At 34.7% G+C, this 21,323-nt stretch overlaps 1 long non-coding RNA gene across 1 annotated transcript in view; it reads right to left on the bottom strand.

The window, feature by feature from the left end:
• Nucleotides 1-1,096: 1,096 nt before the first annotated feature.
• LOC106040983 (uncharacterized) overlaps nucleotides 1,097-21,323 on the bottom strand; it is a 272,553-nt gene continuing 252,326 nt past the window's right edge. Inside the window, exon 23 of the long non-coding RNA XR_010831119.1 lies at nucleotides 1,097-5,014. This is a non-coding gene — a long non-coding RNA (uncharacterized lncRNA). The remainder of the gene's footprint in view (nucleotides 5,015-21,323) is intronic.

Here is a 21,323-nt window from a genome sequence, read left to right as displayed (position 1 = left end):
ACTTAACTTAATCTTTGCCTTCCACTGAGAGATTTGCAGGGTCTAGACCATCATCATATGGGGGAATATAAAATCCCTTTGCATTATTTTCTATCTGTTATGAAACATATGCTAGACACCTATGGAAAAAAATAAAAAAGAATTAAAAAAAGAAGTAACCCTTCACATTTTGTTCTTTCATAGAAGGTATATCTACTATTCCTGTCACCGTTGTGTTTTGTTTTTTTTTTTTTAGATGGTTTAGTGCCTTTATTTTTTCTCTCTTTTTTTTTTTTTTTTCTCTAGACATTCTGTTAGGTATTGCTAAGCCCAATATCGCAACCCTTACTTTGTATTTGTCATACTAGCACATTTGCAGCTATGTTCCTGTCACTTTTTAACTTTATCTTTCAATAAGAGGCACAGTTACTTTTCAGCAGTGTAATTTTACAGGCTGAGAATAAGGCCAAATTCTATGCAATACTGACAATACACAGCATTTCTCAGAGAATTAGAATCTTCACCTGGTTTCAATGGTGACTGCAGGAACTCAGTTATCTTGTCTTCAAGAAGAATATTTTATGAAGGCAAATTGCTTGATGAGTGATGGCTCACAATATTTTAAATCTAATTTGTGTGAGTAAAACTCAAGCTACTCCATTGGCCCACTTCTTACTGGTCATTGAAATAAGAAGAGCCAGAAAGTGTCTTTTACTGGCCATATGACAGCTAGAAATGATTGCACACCTTTAGCTGAGAAGAATGTAGCAACATCTTCATCTCAATTTCCTTAAGGTTGCACAATCATCCAATAATAAAAAAAAAAAGAAAAGAAGAAGGCTCTAGTGAACCCACAAATGCTCCTGCCCATCTGTTACTACTTTCCCTGCCTGCTCTCCAAATCTATCATTTCCTTGTTTCTTCACTGGCTGCTTGCAGAGCTGTCTGTTCAGGAGTATCTATGGCTATGAAACGTTTCCACTTGAATCACTTGACTTTCCTCTTGAAGAACTTCATCCCTTCCTCCTCATAACCCAAAGAGACTTTTAAAATAATATACAATTTCTCACTGAGATAAATGAAAAGGAGAGGTGAATTATCAAGATAGTGTGCACTTTATTCAAAGCAGGATAATAATAGTTTAGAACACAGACGGAATAAACATTTAGACAAGAAATTAATACAGAGATTATCAAGAAATTGGGAGGTACATCTGTCAAATCGTGAAGAATTTACAGAATCTGTCGATGAGTGAAAAAAAAAAAAAAAAAGCAGTGCACCATTCTTGGCTATTGAGGTTATTGCGGCTATTGCAGTTATATATTAAATGTACTTTTATTTCTTTATTTTTTTTCCTTTTTTTTTTTTTTTCCCTTTGTCTCATGAAATGCCTTTCAGGACAGAAAAGGTGTTTTTTTTCTCTACTGTTTTTCTGCATAATGTGTCAATTGACTGTAGATTTTGGTGTGGCTGTAGTGTTAGAAGCAAAAAGTCTTAAGTGAGAGAATGTTCCTGTGACTGCCTTTTTTACTAGCCTAATCATCATTGATTTATTCAATCTTACCTTGCAGACCCTTTTGTATTTGCTGTTTCTTTCTTTTCAGCCATTCCACTGGCTCTATTTGGTTAACCTGCACCATTCCAGTTCTCCAAAGTGTCACAGCAAAAGCAGAGACACTGGACAGGGTCTAGCACAGCCTAGGCTGGAAGGGACCATGGGAGGTCTCCAGTCCAACACACTGCTCAAAGCACTTACCTAGGACTGGCTAAGACTGGGCTGTGTCCAGTCAGGTCTTGAAACCCTCCAAGCACCCCAGTAAAGCCTAGAGAGTCTCACAGCTCCTAACTTGAATTTTCTCTGAAATTTCTTTCTAATTGCAGGCTCAAGCCCTTTCATCTTAAAATCCATAGTAACTGCACTAGCCAGATCTGGTTTTAGTGGAAACTAACAATTAAATAATCAGCTGGACCAACATTTTTTTCTTCTTTTCTTTTTTCTTTCTTCTGCTTTCTTCTAACGACAATATACAATGCTTGCTGTTAACCTTGGTGTCTTTTGTGAATTTTATTTCACATTTGCTTTTGTCTTTCTTATTTAAACTTATAATATTTATATTTCCTGTGTGCCCACTTGTCTCTATGATATAAGTTATAACCAAAATATATTTATTTTTTCCATATAGGCCATATTTTCTAGATCTGTAGTTCAACTGCAAATGAAAGAATTTATCAGGTAAGCATGTAGAAAAAATCCTATGAGGAATGTTTGATACATAAAAAAAAAAAAAAGAAAGAAATACCAGTTCTCTCTGTTGCACTTGATCTAATGGCAGTATGTAACTTGCATTTCTGTGCTAGCAATGAAAGGTTTATATATGTCTGTTTGTTTTTTAACTTATAATCAGGTTCCAGGGATTTTGTTTGTTTTATCATGTATTTGAAAAACGTTATAATTCACCAAATTTCTCATTAGCTTGTTATTTAGTGGAGAGATGGGTCCACTGAAGCATTACAAAGTCAATTTATGTTGTTTTTTGACGTTACTGTTGTTTCATTATTAAATGATTTCTTGTTCTTATTTTTTTTTCTTAAATGAGATTATTCACATCCTTAGTAAGTTAAAAGATAGCTTTACAGAAATATGTGACCAGAGCCTCAAAACTGAATTATGTGTGAATAGAATTTGAGGTTGTCTTCTTCTCCTAAGCTATGGTTAGATTAGAACAAACTAAAATTACAAAACTAAAAAACAAACATACACACACCAAAACAAACAAACATAAAATTTTGTTATACTAGGGTAGAAACAGCAATATTTTAAAAATATCTGAAACTGTGCTCTGCAATATTGGCAAAAGAAAAAAAAACAAAATTAAATTGAAGCAGTTTTAATCTGTGCTTTGCAAAATAAATATTTATCCAAGCAGTTTTTCATTTCTCTCATTGCTAGTTAAAGGACCTTTTATTTTTTGAAATCAGCAAGCAAGACACTTGTCATCTGACTGGAATGTAATTGAAGATTATTCTTTTAGCCATGCAACAGCAACAATAGGAACGAAGACGTAGAGCTTTATCATTGTTATTACTAAAGAAGTTAGACAGATGGTGTAGTAGGAAATAAAAGTATTATTACCTGCTATTGAAATGCAAACAGTTCAGAAACATTTAGAGGTGGGAAGATCAAAAGAGGTGGGAAGATCAAAAGTTCCATGCAACTCATCCCCAGCCCCCCCTTAGCCTTGGGGTTCTCTTTCCCTTTTTAAGTATTGACAATACAAATCAAGAAGAAATTGATAAGCATCAGTGCTCTATGAAAGCTCTGTTTAATGTGTATGTAGATATACCAAGCTTTTTACCAGACAGAATTGCAAAAATAAGTTGGAAATTAGTTATTTGAGGGTAAATAATGATTTTTCCATCAGATTTTTTCTTGAGTTAATATGTTCAGGCATTTCTATATGCAGGTTAGTACACATAGCACATTGTGAACTGTACAGTGGTTGGTCAGACAAGGGATATAGGGTTACTTCAGCTCCTTTGAGGCAAATCGGTTTTCTTAAGGGCCCTCTTGCTAATAGAAGTATGTGCAACTGTAATAAAAAGCAACACAAAGAAATAAAAATGTGAAGCACTGATAGTTTGTAACTTTTAGCACAGGACTTGTGCTTCTAAACAAGTCATTGTTTCTGAAAACCTGGAGTTGAAAACAAGCCAATTTTATGTCTGAAATCAGAAGGGTAAATAAATGATGTGTATTGAAAACCATGTGAAGCAGTCTGATACTGTAAATGACTAATCACATGATTTCAGCAGGAGGTTAGGAACGTAAATAGGAGTTAAGAACCCCTGCTGAACGTGAAGCGTGTTTAACTTTATATACTTGAGCAATATTTAAATCAATGGGAACTCAATAAAACATTAAGCAATCTCATGTTTAAAGGAATAAAGCTGAGATTATTCTTCTTGACCATGTATGGTTACTAAGACGTTATTTTATATCCTTTTATTTTTATATCCTTTTATTTTCATGCCATTTAAGTTCACAGTTCGGTTTTCTTTCTCGTTTGTTGAACTGAATAAACGTTCAGTTTATTGGTATTTTGTGAATAATGAGGTCCACTAGAACATTCTCATCCCTCATAAAATATCAGTGAGCTCTATGTTTATTCAGTACAATAGAAGGCATTTGAATTGAGTTGTTAAATGAAAGATTTTATTGATATTTATAAGTGATGAGATCATTCAGAAGTATCATTCACCTGTAATAAATATTCAATACATCAGACATTATTTTTACAGTAGTATAGATACATCTTATTTCACTAATTCACTTAAAATAGTAGGTTAATAATATATGCAACTACTTCCCATACCTAAATATAGCTTTTGATTAAAATACTTTTCTTGTTCATATTTTTTCACATAATCTAAAATTCATACTGTATTTTACAAGCTTATATGCATGTCATATATGATAATTACAGCCATATAAACAGATAGACAGTGATACCATATGCTGATTAAATAATTGTCAGGTCATGATAGTACAGATGTGATTCAGGCAGTGTAAGGAAACTAAAATTCATAGCTTTGTCAATCACAGGCTCAGCCCTACAGACATTGTCAAGCTACAATTAAATACATAAATCAGCAAACTCACTGCTTTAGATGCACATGAGAGAGGTGCCACAGATACATTTACATTATTTTACAGAAGTCATACACAAAGCTAAAAGGTACAGGACAGCACTTCTGAAGGACCTCTGACTCCGAAAGATCTGACCCAAGGAGCAACCAGTTTTTCCCTGCTCCTGGAAATGCAACCACACTGAAGACCTGCCATGCTGTTCCCAGGTCTGCTCTCCATGGAAGGGCAGGGTGATGGCCACCCAGCTGCACTGGCACTGCAAGACTCTGTCCTCGTTCCAGTGCCACCGCACCAGCTCATCCTGCTACAGAAAGGTGAAAGAGGCCTGCTCTGCTTCATCCTGGTCAGCCTAGGCACAGCTGTCCATGGTGTTCCCTGCTCCAGATCCTGAATAGGAAGTGAAAGCTTCAGGTACATTCAGGTTGCAAAGCCTGAAATCAGCTTCTTCTAGGCTAATATAATCTCTGTGTGCTATTTTTGGTAATTCATTTCTGGTAACTAAGAAATGTGCCCAGTATATTTATTATAAGAAGCAAAAGAATCATCAGAGCTACAGCAATTTCAGACGGGTAGATAGACATGAACAATTCTTCTAGCTTTAAGACAATAGGGCTAGTGCAGATTTCTGGTTTCAAGAGTCCTTGTCTCTAAGTCTCTAATGTCAAAGGAGAGCCTCTTTAAGCCATCATTAAAAATGGGAAAAAATATCTGACCTGCTTATATTTGATGTTTTTCTCTCATATCAATATGTACATTTGTACATGTTTATGAACAACTTTCCTTTCTTGTTTTCTGTATAAAATTTAGATAGGTGGCATGTCACAGTGTCACACAAACTCTGTGTTTGTGTGCAAATAAACAATAAAACAATTAGATAGCACAGTTGTAGCACAACACATTAAATTCTCTTTTAACTTACAACTTTCAATTTTACACTTGAAAAAATATAAATGTGTATTCTCATATCAAAAGGTGCAATGGGTAGTCAGATTATGATTACCAATTACATTCCAGATGCAAGTTTCCAACAGCAAATGTTTCTTTAATTGTCCATAAATTTTTTACAAGTTTTATTTTGGGCCAACTTACAGTTGTCTAAATTTAGTTTTTCTTGCCAAAAACATCCTTTTAGTCAACCACAAAATAACTGTTGTTTTTTTTTCTTTTTAATCACTTTGAAACTTTTAAAAATTGATACTGAAATTTACAGTACAGACACTTATCAGGAAGTAACAGAGAAGGCAGCACACAGCTTTTCAAAGTAAGAAAATATTCACTTATAGTGAAAGGTTTAGACTTCATTTCCCTTTATAATGTCATACATAAGTGAGAAATGACGTTTGGCTATACTAAAACATTCATTATTTAATGCAGCAGAAAGGCTACTATTCATTATATATATCAAGTACACTATCCATAAACATCTGCTTTTGCATTTACATGTAAAGCATGGACTAACTTATCTAAAAGTTAATTAAGACAGTATCTTCATGACCTACAAAGCTTTGCTATATCTGATAGTGTAGAATTAAAAGAAGAAATGTAACCAAGTCTCAAATTACAAATGCTAGGTCAGAGACTTCTTTTTTATAGCCTTCAGGTACACAAAACTTTAGATTTACATGGTTTTGCTCCCAAATTTAAATAACACAGATAAGCATTTGAAGAGGTGCTACCCATGATGGATTTATAGTGTTAGAAGTCCAAGAATGGTTGCAACAGTGCTCTAGCTTTAATTTAGTGCAATTGTACTGATTCTTTGTGTCATAAGCAGTGCCACCAGTCCAATTACAGGATATCAATTTCATCACAAAAGCTTTAGTTGTGATCTGAAAGTTTTAACCTGGTACACAACAAGTTCAGAAACATGTCAGGAACATCTGTGCTTATATCTGATATCAGCAATGCATCATCCATCTGTAACCTCAAATGTCATAACCAGTTAGGGCTAAAAAGATACTGTCATCTACACTGATAATATTTTGGCCTTTTAAATGCCATTTGGAGCAGACTAAGGAAAAAAAATGTGAAGTTTTCCCCATGAGTATTTACCAAGTATTAACAAAATTGCTTAACTGTACTAAGGAGACTTGAATATATTAAAGAAGTTGTTGGCCATCAGAAGTAAGTAATGTGAGTGAAAGAACTTATTTAACTGAAGATGTTTTTTAATACCCAAGAACAGATTAGTTTCTCTACTATGTTGTTCAAAAGCATTAAATTATTTTCATGAACATGTGACTCTCTTGCTTTCTTTTGCTGTGAAGCTCCATATGCAGCCAGTGTTCAAGACCAAATTTACTCTTTGAGGGACCTTTTCATTGTCAGAGCTTGTTTCATTCTGCTGGGTGTAAAGGACCACATGGAACTTCCCGCAGGCTAGAGGTGGAAGATCCTGCCTCTCTCCATCCCTCCCTCCCTCCCTCCCTCCTGGTCTGAGCATCAGAGAGAAAACTTTTCTAATTGCTATGCATATGTAATACCATTTGTATTACAAATCCATCCACCTATTATAAACTCTTTCCTGCAAATTCATCTGCAAACATTAAAAACAGTAATATTCCACTGAAAGAGTAACAGAGCAGACAAACAAGCAGAATATCAAAATTGATATAGTAGAATAAATCTTGCCTCTGTGTTTGTTAGTTTAGTTTTCAGTATTATTGATTTTAATAGTTAGCCATAAAATCAAATGCAGTAAAAAGCTTCATATGTGAGGGGATTATCATCTCACACCAATCTAATATGCAAGTTTAGTTATCCAATAAAATGAACTACAAATAACATTTCCACAAGTCACTGAATTTCATAACCTTCAGTAAGATTATTAGTTATTTTTCACCACATCTCACCATGTTTTATTTATTTATTTATTCACTATTAGAATAACTTAATATTAAAGTTTTTTTTTTTTTTTTTTCATTTTTCATTTTTTGGTTCAGGATATTGTATTTTTGAAGCAAGGAAGAGCTACATGATATGGAATCTTGCCAAATTCTGATTAACAATAAAACTGTTAAGAGTATTGGACTGCAATATAATGATAAGATTAAACTGTGAAACAAGTTTGATTATAAAAGACCTGGTCTGAAAAAATGTAATCCTGATGTAAAATGCTCTATATTATGGATGGGAAGTAATAATAAACCATCTTATGCATATACTAAAAGTTAAATATTCAATTATATTTTAGAAGTCATTCTTATCAGTGAAACACACTTGCTCTACCAAAATAAAAGTTGCATAATTGAAAATGAAAAAGTTATAGCTGTGTCCTTCAACTTTTTCCAAGGTGCCTGTTGATTTTTCTCCAGAAGAACACTTCAGATTACCTTTTTTTTTCTTTTCTTTTTCTTTTTTTTTTGGGGGGGTTTGGGGGGTGCAGGGGACGACGTGGGGGGCAAAGCAGATGGTGGGATAGAAACCTTCCATTTTGTTCAGTCATTTCCCTCTTAACTAAGATATACTGATCTTGTAAACCTTCTCCCATCCACATATTTCAAGACAAATATTAAAACTGGTAAACTATGGATTTATAAACAATTTTCAATTCATTTTGCATATGGAAAAAATACAGCACACCAGTTTTCCACACTTGCACTCATACAATACTTTTTGGGTTTGATTAATCAATCAGTTTTGAGCATGTGAATTTTATGCTCTGTGTAAAAAGTGCTTTCAGGATTTGCCATTGGCTTATTTGGGCTTTTATAGAGACATTGCTACCTCCTAATTCAGTTTCCAGTACAAACATAATGTATTAGCTTCTGCAGAATGCTCAAATACAGTGGCTGTTTAAGTTAGATAAAATCAAAACATTAAGTTTGCTGAGTGGTACAAATATTTGACTGACAATTCATTTGCTCATCTCTGATTAACAATAGGTTTTGTAAAAGCCTTCTCAAATTTAGAACAAACTCTAGGACTTAATCCTACTAATCCTTCAAAGCTGAAAAACCTAAAAAAACATCCAGTTAATTTTGCAGCATGTCCTGTTGGTCATGCAGGTCATCAGATTCACACCTTAGAAAACAAAGTGGTAGGTTAACCAGTCTAGCTGAAAGTACAGCTGTGTTTTTTGGGTCCCAGCATCTAACCAGGCAATATTATGGCTCATGTATCTAAATTCAGTGGCACAGATCTAAATACTCTTGGGATTTAAACAACGTAGTGTTCAGAAAGGGAGATAGCTCTTCAAGGAATTTGAAACAACCAAGGATCACTGTGGCTCCGAGAAGTTGCTGCTATAAACATTGATAACTCCTATGCTTATAACCACCTCCCTGTGTGACTGTTGGTTTACCAGGTATTGCATTAAACAAATTCCTTCTACCAGAACTTCTTAATTTTCCTGTTACATCAAGGAATTCAACAGAGCTTATGTTCAAGGCAGAAGTTCTCATTCATTAGGCACCTACGAACATTGCAGAAGACACAGTTTTAGTTCAGCATCACTAGGTTTTCTTATCCGGTTGAAAATGTGCAAGTTCATTAAAGGAAAAATAAAAGGTTAAAAGCTGGTACCTTTCAGTTGATATCTTTTAGCCAAAAGATCAGTATGAAGCAACGGTGAGGGAAGAGGAAAAAGAATGAAAATGAAGTAAGACAAAAATAACTATAACTAGCCAAAAAGGGCAAAGACTTTATGCCAAGTGGTTATGCACTAGTTACTTTGCAATTTTCCCCAGCAAGAAGGAACTGAATGATGGATGTAGTGCCACTCTTCTTTAGACCATGCCACTTGTTGTGGACTAAGAAGCATCACTTCCATTAAAAGAAAGAATGTGACATTTTTTCCACCCCACTCCATGTATTTTAGTACATACCATAATAAAAGCCAGAAAGTTAATGGAAAGCATCTAATTTTATTATCTAGTAGTTTTTTAGTTTTCAGGATTTCTAATAAGTATATTTATTTCTACTCTAATTCTATTTAAGATATTGTATTGTTTTTGTTTGTTTATTTTAATTTAGATAATGCGTGTACCTTCATTTTCAAAAAAAAAAAAGAAAAGAAAATTTCTAGATTACCAGGCAAAATGATTATATTACATGCTGGTGTACTACTGATACTTTATAGATGTTTAAACAGCACTCATATTTCTTTCCCATTGCTTTTGTTCTCCACATCAGATGAGGAATACTTTGGTGGATTTTTTCTATGAAGTTGAGAATACTTGACTCTTCATGTTATTCCAAAATTTCTCTTGGCACACTATATTTTATGCAATAATCTAGATATCACTCCAGCTATCTTTCTGCATGGACAGTATGTACTGTTCTAGTTTAATAACAGTTATTTTCCTCGCAACACTATATTGGTTCCAACTAAGAAAGAAAGCAGAAAGAAAATAAGTTTTAATATTATTTTTGAGGTGGCAGAACAAGACATGTATGATACTATTTCTGCATGCTGGTTGGCCTTGATCATACTGTCACCTGCAATATTCTGTTTTGCCCACATAGATGAAGGAACACAGCTATTATACGTTAAAGAAAGTAAGAATACTAGAGATTTAGCATACTTTAATTTTGGAGGAAAGCACATCTTCATAAACATTTACCTGTATAACTTCATGGTTAATTGAAAATATGCTAGTACAGCATCTTTACAGGTTATTGTTACACGGCTTGCACAAGTGTAAGCTGATTCCAAATGTCAACAAAAATGCTAAGAATACCTACAGGCTATGAAAAAAAAATACCAAGTCTACTCATTTCATTAGACTTCAGTCAAAGCCAACAAAAATAAATCTAACTTTCACATGTAAAAAATATCTTTATGTAATAAACCACTAGCTGAATTGTACATTACTTTTTAATGTTTCCACCTTTTGAAAATGCTGCAATCTATTTCAATTATTTGCAACAGTGTTATAATGTATTAGCAAAACAAGTCAAGTACAAATCATCTTTGCAACCAAACAATTGTTTGTACACAAACAATATGTATTTGCTGTACTGTAATTAAAAGTCTCTGTTTCTCCTTATTGAACCTCAACAGCTGCTGCACCCAGTGCAGTTGTGTTAACGTGTTTCTTAACAGTAATTTATGGTAACAGTTTTGCTCCAGATTTTTGAAGAAGAGCCCTGTAAAACACAGTAGTTTTGATGTATATGCATGCTGATAAGAGTTATTTCCACCATGTGTATATGCTGGAAATAAGAGCCAATCATCTGGCCAGTGCATTTTAAATTTGGCAATCTTTCTGCTCAATTGAGATCGGCAGAATGATGAACATTCAGTGGGTCAGGACATTTTATTAGCAGACTCTAAATTCTTGCTTAAAACAATTCATCATTGCCCTTTCCATCTGAAGACGTTTTATGTTTTGAGAGTTAATTTACTGTACAAACTGATTTGATAGACCCTGAACCTTCCGCTCACAAGTTAGTTAACATTACATTTTTCCTACTCTTTCCTTTTTAATCTTCAAAATCATGGTTGATTTCCCCGTAATGAATAATTAATAAAGTAAACTGTTCTGCTGCATGTATTTGAAGGGAAACAGAATAGCAAAATAGCTTTTTTCCTTTATAGTTGGGGTAGAAAAGTGTAATTCTGAAAACAGAAAATGAATATATGTATAAATGTTCAACTCCTTCACAGACCAGCTGTGGCTATCTGGAGATATCCAGCCACATTTTGCTGCAGGGTAAACTGGCTCACGTTTCATTCATTACCAGGTTGCGTCCATTGAAGCCAGAGTAATGTATTCTATCGTATTTCTATTAGCTGTATGTAAACCAAAAATGACCAGGTTTTGTTAGGGGTAAACATTCAAAACCTGAACCAGCAGGGTTTACCTTCAGAGATTCCAGAACAAAATACCTGACTTACTGAACCACATCATTTCTTCACTAATTTTTTTAAATCTTTCTTAGATCACAACAAAAAAAAATAGAAAGTAAAAATATGAATAAGAAGAGCCTGCTTGACAAAGCTGAAAAGGAACATTTGACATGCTGAGCACACTATTTATATACTGAATTATTTTATACTGGCTTCTGACAACAGAAAATACTGCAGATATGTTTCAGCAGGTTCCCCAGCAGATCTGGTGAATCTATACTTTCTCTCAAAATCTCTGGTAAAATTCTATACGGCAGAATAAAAATATATTTTCATACTCAAAAATTATATACAAATTTTAATTTGGTATACAAATATTTAAGTTGAATTAAAAAGTAATTTTTACATCAGAAGATGGAAAATGTATATTTCTTGATACATATTATATTAATACTGGAATCACCTTTAACTGCAGAAACTCAAGAATTCTTATACAAGCAAATATGCAGTATATATCATATTTCTCAGAGTTCGTGATTTCCCTCTTTTTAAAATTCTGCAAGGAATTTTTTTACACTATTCTTCAGACTCTAAATTAGATTTTTTTTTCCAGGGCAATAAAAAATCATGTGCATCTTAATTTTAAACTAATAACAATTCCATGAATGAGGCTCTGACATAATTAAAGAAGCCTAACAGTGTAATTAGACAAATGAATTTTTGAAAAGTAGATTTACAGTAGTTTGGCTATTCTGTTAAAAATCTACATACATATGCTCTTTCTCTGAGGTAACTGAAGTTATTTTACCTTTTATTCACAAAGATGCATATTTACACCACATTATCAGAGTCTGGATTTTCTTGGCTTTATGCCTGACTTGTAAAAAGTTTTTTTGCAAGAAATAGCAATTTGATATAATCAGTATGCTCTGATATTAGAAAATGAAAAAAGTGCAGATTATTCATTTCAAAATATAAAGGAGAAACTTCTCATTAGAAACAAAATAAAATAAGAAGCCCACTCTTCCCTAAATCACAGTACCAAAAAATAAAAGATAGTATTTATGAGTTTCTTTTTAGTATTTGCCTCTGAATTCTGAGGTTTGCTGGGTCTTTCATGATTAACTTTCATAATCAAAAAGACAACAGCGTTTCACTACATGAAGCCTAAAATAAGTAGATGCTCATATCATTCTAATTTAATAGAGTACATGGTGATATTTCCAATTAAGACTCATCCCATGCCAGCCAAAAACTGTAAATGTTTCAGTGTGTGCAAGGAAAACTCTCCTTAAGAAAAACTCTGAGAATAACCTGAAAATGCCTTTTTTCGATGAATATGGACCTATTACTCCATTGTTTTGTTTTTTTTTTTTTTAAACCTTATGAAATATCTAATGTTCTAAGAAGTAGAATTCTTAAATTCATTATTATTATTATTATTGCAAAGGCATATCTGTTGTGATATATAACAACTAGAAAGTGTATTTGTAAAAATCAGTATTAAGAGCTCATCCTTTGTCACTGCAGCTTGGTAACCAAGAAGAACAAAGAACAAGACCAACAGGAATGACAAGAACTCCCTTTGACCTCAGGTGTACTGGATAAAAAATAGACTGTTACCTCCGTGAATTAATAGAGTGGAAATTCATAGCAGTGGCAATTATAATTCTGAGTACTTCCACACCCTTCTACTTGCCCAAATTAATTGTTAGATCATAACCAGTTTTCTCATGGTATCCCTTTGACGATAGCTTTGTGATGATGATGTGTGATGGGAGTTCAAGCCTCACAAAGGACCCTCATTGCCTACTGAGGAAAATAAGAACATTCTTAACAAATATTTCACTTACTTCAACCTGAAAGTTCGTCTGTTCTCACACGTATTTCCTAAGTATTTCTGAAGATATCAACAAGTATTTCTGAAGATATCTGGAATACTTCATGTGTTTGAGACAAGTATGTTTAGATTTACAATGTAAACAGGCAGTGGAACATGAACAATATTTCTAGTCCATCTTTAAACGTAATAGAATTAAAAAAGCAGTATTCCTTCCCCCGGTTTCAGGTCACCTGTAATGCAATTTTGTATCAAAACAGCTACGTGTTTAAGTGCAAAAAATTCTTCCAATGTCAATATCACAGTAAGGTAAACATTTACTATTTTCAATTCATACGTATCTACTTAAGATCATACTTCAGAAAACAAACCAAGAAGTAAAATGTGAATTGTTTTGATAAGATTTTGACAATTTGAATCTGGTGTCTATTTTTACTTAAAATTATTCCTTAGAAAAAGATCTAAGATCTGCCATAGATCTAAACTTACTATATGGAGGAGGCAGTAAGTCATCGTTACTGTTGGAATGTAAATTTTGGGATTTATTTGTCAATGCTGAACTGTAATGTGTTACCTTTTATAACACTGGGCTTGATTAACACACCCAAACACACGCAAATCAAGAAGCCTACAAGCACAGAAGCTCTAGCTATATATACTCTATGAAACATGTTCAGGACACCCAAGTCTGGAAATAGAGTGGATAAATTATGATTTTAATACCTTGCTCTGCCTCTTCAGTGGTATGGCTTATCACCAAGAATCAGCCTGAACTTGAAACCAGCAGCTCACCAAAGGTCAATGCAAGAAATACCATTTAATTAACCAAACATAGTTTTTGCCTTTGTTGACATTCAACCTGCTGCTGCTACGCTCACCAGGTTATCACCAGTGTATCCAGAAGATACTTAAACATAATCGTATGGAAAAGAAACAGAAAAAGAGGCATTTAAAGAATTCACAGACACAGGGCTAACATTGTGGGCAACCTACTGAAAGCTGGTACTATGGCAGCATTTAACCAATGTGCTGCTCAGAGATAAGCCAACATTCCCTCTACCCATCTCACATTTGTTACATGAATGGTCATTGCAAAGCCTCCCAAAGTATAACAAAAGCTCTTCTGTATACACCCAGGGACTACCACTGCCATGACTCTGGCTGGTCAGATAAGCATTTTACCTCTTGGTGGCCTTCTCTAGTCTCACAGCCTCTCCTCACAATTAGCTAGGATGACTGAATTGGTTTGTGCCCCTAAATGCTGCTAAATCCAATGGGGAACATGAATCAGAGCTCTCAGCCACAGTAGTTCATAGATCAATATATTAACACAGACTAAAATCAATGATGGTTTGCATTAATATGCTAGATTTTGAATTGCAGCACCTTAGGACCAGACCCACTGCTCTTCAGCTAGTTTCGGGACTTGTAAATGCCACTCAATGGATGTGATGGACAGCTAGAGGTGATAACCTCTTAAATTGTCCTAGCTTGAATCAGTAAAGTTTGTGAAACAGAACTCATTAAAAACTCCTGTCCTCCTGATGCAAAAGAAGTATCTAGACCTTCCCCACTACCTCCTCTTTCTACCCTTCTGCTGGTAGAAGAAAGTATCTTTTATTAATAATTTGTAGGCATCCTCAATCCCTCATCCACTCAATCTCTTATTTTCTCAGTTAAACCCAGAATAAAGAGGTAACTTTCCTTGCCCATTGTTCAGACCTTGTTATTTTGTTTAGCTAATCATCCCACTAGTGCCTCTTGCTTTTCATACTAAATGAGTCTCCTCTTGACTTTAGATAATCTAAACATATGAAAATATATAGTGAAAAACTCAACAGGCTTAGAAATCATTTTTGTTTCAGAGCGTATCTGGTAACTTGGAAAAGTAGTAATAAATTCACATAAAAAACTAAAAGACCTATTTTACTTGAGTGCCTGTCACATTCTTCCCCCACACAAATATTGCAACATAACATTAATTTTGTACATAGAATATCTATTAACTTAATGCAAGGTAACAGGACACATACATAGCTAACTCATCTGTCATACAGCTGCACAATAGAATGAGCTAATTATAGGAGCCTCTCCTTGGTTTACTGAGAAACATGAAGGTTTTGTTTGTTTATTGGCTCATTTTTTCCTACTTTAATACAGTTGTGGAGAATACCAGTCTTGTAAAGACTGGAAGCAGAGTTGAGTATCTCCAAGATTATTCACGCATTCAGGGTTAACCAGGTTGGGGCTACAAAAAAAAAATTCTCCCAGGCTGAGCTGCAGGAATTTAAAAATATTTTTTTCTTTCTCTCATAGCTTGAAGAGTTGCTCACTTCACAGGATCTCCTGACATTTTGTCTGACAAATTCTTTCTTGCTAGTGTATCAATCTAGGACAGCAGTGATTCCCTTCATCTTTTCCACTGCCACAGTATAGCTTTTGTAGCTTTTTTTTTTTTCCACTAAAAATTTAAGTTTTTTATAGAGTTTCTGTGCCTGTACTACAGTATGACGCATGCACCAGAAAGCAGAAAACCACCAGTTCTTGCAGGCTTCAACTTAAAGTAGAGGGAAGACAAGTATGGATACAGTCTTCCCATTCAGAACAGGCTTTGGTTTCTGTCGTGAAAAGACAAGAGTTGCCAACAGTAAACAAGGCATAAGCTGTCAGTTCAGGTACTTCAAGTTGTCACAAGTACTCACACCATCTTCCAAATCATATTTTGGCCAAGACTGACAGTACTGTGTAAATCACCAAAGACAGTCTATTCATCCTGGAGAAAGCCAGTTGCACAAATATAAAAATACCTGTGTGAACACAAAGCAGCCTGGCTAACTGAAAGAAATCCGGACATTTTACTCCTGCCTTACCTACAAATCATATTCTGCTTGAGAAAATTAAACTGCAGCTGTGTTCTTGTGACTTACCTTTCCATGCTGAAAGCACTTTGGTGGTCCATCTGACAATTTTTACAGCACCTCATCCTCTTTCAGTAAGCTGTTTCCATAGTCTCCACTGCCTGCTGGGAGCTAGGCTTTGTTTGTCTGTATGGCTTGCTTTTCTCTGCAACAAACTACAACACTTTGACAGTACCTTACGTGTTTTACTAGGGGGAAGAGAACTCTTCCTTCCCACCTACCTGCTGGTGGGGAAAAAAAAAAAAGGAAAGAAAAACAAACAAAACCAACACAACAACAATGAAAGAATACCAGGGTCCTAAAGCTAAATGTACTCACACTGAAAGATGTGTGCGTGAACAGAAAACAGACATAAGCAGATCTTGTTTAAGATCAGTGAGTCTTCCTACATCTTCAATTGTTCTCATAGTGCATCAGATCTTTGTTAACCTCACGTTCAAATATATGAAGACAAAAAAGGTTTTCTTAAACGCGCCTTGTATAAATTTGTAAGACAAGGCACGGGAAAAGAAAAGTGAAAACAGCACTGCCTGAGAAGGTCCAAAATGCAAATGCTGTAGAGCCCAAATCAGCATAAAGAAATTGGAAGCAGGAGTAAAAGAAGGAGGCCATTACTTTTAAGACAGAAAACATGTCTGACCAGACTCCAGATCCCAAGCCACAAAGAGCTGGACAGGATGCCAGCATACAAGTTAATTTTATGTCAACATGGGCAACAGTCATAAAAATATCAATACTGGCACTAATGATTCTTGTTGAAGAATCAAAGGACCTGGCATCAGAAACTCTTTTGTTTGCTGGAAATCTGTTCAAGCAGTACATAAATGATTCAGAGTCCTTCAGTCCTCTTCCATCTCCACTGAGTACTGTTCCACTGAGAGAGCAGCAAGTTTCAGAGCATCACAAGGGAAAAGAACGCTAAATATTTGCTGTCTTGTTTTCAGGGTGCAAGCCAAAACATACACCCACTCTGCCTATTTTTGTAAGGGGTGGATATGAACTAGAATCTATTCTGATTTCAGTTTCCATATGCTACTTGCTAGTTTTTTTTTTTACCAGTTTCTCAAAATTGTAACCACTGTTTTGAATAAAAGCTCCTTCTTCCATTTGCCTGGTTAAAACACAGGCACTTTTTTGCAGGACCAATGCAGCAATCTTGCCACAGTAACTGTTCATAGGTGAAAGTCAGGTCACTTGCTACCCTCGCCATTGCTTTCATTATCTGCCTTGCCACATGCCTTACCCCATACAGTCAACACAATCAAAACAGAAAAGAAAATATTGGAGAGAATGTGGGTTCTGAGCACTTGGTAATATGATTTCAAAAAAAAAAAAAAGGCAAAATGATGACAAGATAGGCAGTTAAATAATGAAAAAAAACAGTGAAAATTTATGGTGTGTGCAATGAAATTGTTGAAATGTTTTCCATTTTGTAAAGGTAAAAATCTGTGAAATCTTTTTGTACAAAAAATCTAGAAAGTTAGGACCAACGTATATACTTAAAAAGCCTTTTTAATGTAAGCATAGCTTTTAAAGATTATTTTTTTTTTCCTTTCTACAGTAAGTCTTTTTAACAGCATCATTTCTCATTTAGACTGAGCCATGCAATAGTAATTTCCAAAGCATAAAGAGGCAGCAAGCTACAAATGCAAATTACCAGGAAACCATCACCCTTTTCCCCTTAAAAGCCTGAAATGTTCTGCACAGCACAACATGACACAATAGTGTCTGAACGCATTGCTGGCAACATGAAGTGGAATTTCAAGACGGAAAGTGTACTGACCATAATATCACATGAAAGGACTGGTATTTTGCTGTTTCCCAAGTAGCAGGGAAGAAAGACAACAAAAAACAAAGTATTATTTCAGTGAACATCCTGGATGTGTACCCTTACAAGATTCTGCTTGCCTCTCTTCTTTAGGTATATGCGATTTGTTCCCATGGATTAGTGCAAGGCCGCCTGAAGAACATTAGATGTAATCATCAACCTGACCTCATCAGAAACTGTATTCCATTTCTCCCTCAACCTGTGCCCTTCTAATGTCATTAATTAGATATCTGGCCTCATGCAGCCTCCTTAATGATAAATGTAATGCAGTGCAGCAGCAAAACAGCATAAAGACCAAATCTATCAGCTCTGTGGGCAGAGGATGAAAAGTGAATAAAAGGATTTTCTGTCTTCAGGGAAGACATGCTAAAAATGACAATACCACAATACCAAACCCCATGTCATGGAAACAAGTGTAAAAAAAAAAAAGCATTCCAAAAACTGAAGTGCAAACTGTTCATACTCTCACAACAAACAACACAACAGGAATACACCATTTTGTGTGTGTGGGGGGGGTTTGTTTCTTCTGTTTTTATCACTTTCCACAGGGGTCAAAGACAGCCTTCTGAGAGAAGGCAGTCCTTACCAGGATGTCTCCAGCACAAAAAAAAAAAAAGAAAAAAAAAGTTCACAACAACTCCAGAGGAAGGTTTTACTCGTTGTGGACCGAATGCTGAAGGAAAATGAAGAATTTCTGATACAAGGAAAGGCAGATGCACACGCATGGACAGTATGGGAAGGATGTCATACCATTAAACCAGCAAAGGAATGGGTTTGGTACAGAAAATGGTGTGAATGGGGCTTGTAGTAGTGAACTAAGAAGCAGTGAATCCTACATTACAACAACTCATACACATTACTTTGACTATGCCAAAGACGCTGCTTGCTTTATACATCCAGCTAGCAGTCTAGCCAAGTGCCAGGATAATATCCTAGAGGGGGAAGCTAGTACTGAGACCATCTAAGCACAGCAATATCCAGTTCCTCTCAGTTAATTTCTCAATCCCAAAAGTCAACATTGAAATGAATTCATTAGTTATGAATCATTCCTTGTCACCCTTGTCCTTACATCTCACTGAGTTCATTACTTCATTTATTTTGTATTTTTCTCACTGTTTCCGCTTTACAAGCACAAAGACCTAGGGAGCATTATATTTTCCCACTGGCTACATTGATCAACATAAGAAACACAGACTCTCAGATTAATTGTCTTGAGCACAGGATGGCAATGAAAGAATTCCAGGGTACTAAAGCTAAATGTACGCGCAATGAAAGACGGGTTCATGAACAGGAAACAGACATAAGCAGATCTTGTTCAAAATCAGCGAGTCTTCCTACAGCTTCAAATGTTCTCGTAGCCCATCAGAACATTGTTAACCTAATGTTAAAATATATGATGAAGATAAAAAAAGATTTTCTTAAATACACCTTGTTCTCTATCCTGTCAGCAGAGGCACACTGCCCACATAAATTTTAATCTAGTTTGGAACACCTGTGAAATAAATAATGTTCCTGTGGTCAGTAGACCTTGTTCTTTGTTTATTCACAAAATATTGAGGTTCAGTCAATTTTCCATTGATAAAGGTGCTTCTGCTGAGAAAAATGAGGCCCCACAGAAATTTATCATCTAATGAAATCTGAAAACAAGTGTTAGATCTCAACCAAAAAGAAAGAGAGAGAGAGAGAGAGAGAGGGAGGGAGGGAGGGAAAGAGGGAAAAAATGATAGTGTTCACAAGTTAACCAGATACGTGACTCTTCAATGTTTTAGCACATGCACATAATTTTAAATTCTCTGATTACATCTACTGATTTCAACAGGAATGTTCCTAGAACATGAATTTATGCATTAGCAGTCATTGTAGAATGAAGCACCTGAACAACAGACTGTACTAGCAATACTATCACTTGAAATAATGACATTTTCAAATATAAATGTCCCACAGAAAAAAAGCAATACTATCTCTGTTAACTCAGAGCAAAAACAGAAAGTCCGATTCTAGTTTTAAAGCACTCTTTTAACTATCTCCCTCAGGCAACGAAAGAATTTGCAGAGAGTGAAACATTAAAAAAATCTCACTTTTAGTGGTTTGAAATCTTGCTTATTTATTTTTTTCAACTTCATAGCATTTTAAACTCACAGAAGAAAGCATATCAAATTCAAAAACTTTCTGCTTTCTATCTACCTTGATATATACTGAATATAATACAGCAAATATGACATGATAACGGCTTCAAGGTAAAGAACAGGAGAATAGTGTCAGTTGTGCAGCTGCCTCAAAATATAGAGTATTGTTGTGAACTGAAAAATGGCATTTGCCATTACTCCACCATAAAAGTTATACTTGCAATTCAGTACTACATAGACACCAGTCACTGCATGGTTTTATGTCTCTAAAAAGAAATTATAACTTTTCCAGGTAATTGCAGTACCATCAGATTTCTCCTAGAATAGGTTCATAAATAAGGTATTTATGTATATTAAATAAACAGTTGTTTCACCCCTTATAGCAAACCGAGGAATGAAATCATCCCATTAAATTCAGTATTAGACAAGCTTTAAAAAAAGGCTATTACTCCTTTACCTCATGTGCAGAGTTATAGATATCAATTCATATTTTAAGGCTACATCTTTTTTAAGTCCAGACAGGATTTCTCTCATTTTGGAACATAATAAATATAATTATTCTCTGCCTTGGGTCACTTTTAGTTTCCTAATCATGAATCTCTGCAAAATTGAAATATGATTTTGAGGACTGGCAAAGAATAACAGAGAGACTACAGTATTTATTTTTTCCCACTTTGAGTTGTTTAAATAAAAGAAAAAAAATTTAAAATATTTTCATGAAATATGAAGGGACTTTTTTTTCTTGTTTTTTTTTTTTTTTCAGATAATTCCTTTTTTTTTTTTTTTTTCTGCAGTACCCAATAAAAAAATTAAGAAATAACGATATTCCTCTGAAAAGAATAAATCCAGTTCAAGTAATTCTTCTGGAATTTCATTGTAAGTGTCTTGGCTAAGAAAAATGAACAGGTCAAAAGAAATCAGGCACATTCTGGGAAGTACACTGAAGTATATGCAGCTATCAAACTCCAATGACTTCAGAGTTGCTTCTGTATACATATAGATGACTGACGCATTGTTCTTTTGCATGGAAACTATTTTTTTTTCCATCCTGTTGATTTTATTAATATAAAACCAAATATTAATCATACAAAAATAATGCAGTGATTTTTTTTCTCAGAGCCCTAATTGTTTCTAAAGTATCTCTAATCCTCTTACAAAATCCAAATATAAACAAGCTTTAATTCAGATATT

This window comes from Anser cygnoides, chromosome 4 (genome assembly GCF_040182565.1).
Source record: "Anser cygnoides isolate HZ-2024a breed goose chromosome 4, Taihu_goose_T2T_genome, whole genome shotgun sequence".
Taxonomy (NCBI): domain Eukaryota; kingdom Metazoa; phylum Chordata; class Aves; order Anseriformes; family Anatidae; genus Anser; species Anser cygnoides.
The sequence above is the reverse complement of the archived record's forward strand: the minus strand, read 5'-3'. Positions and strand labels throughout refer to the sequence as shown.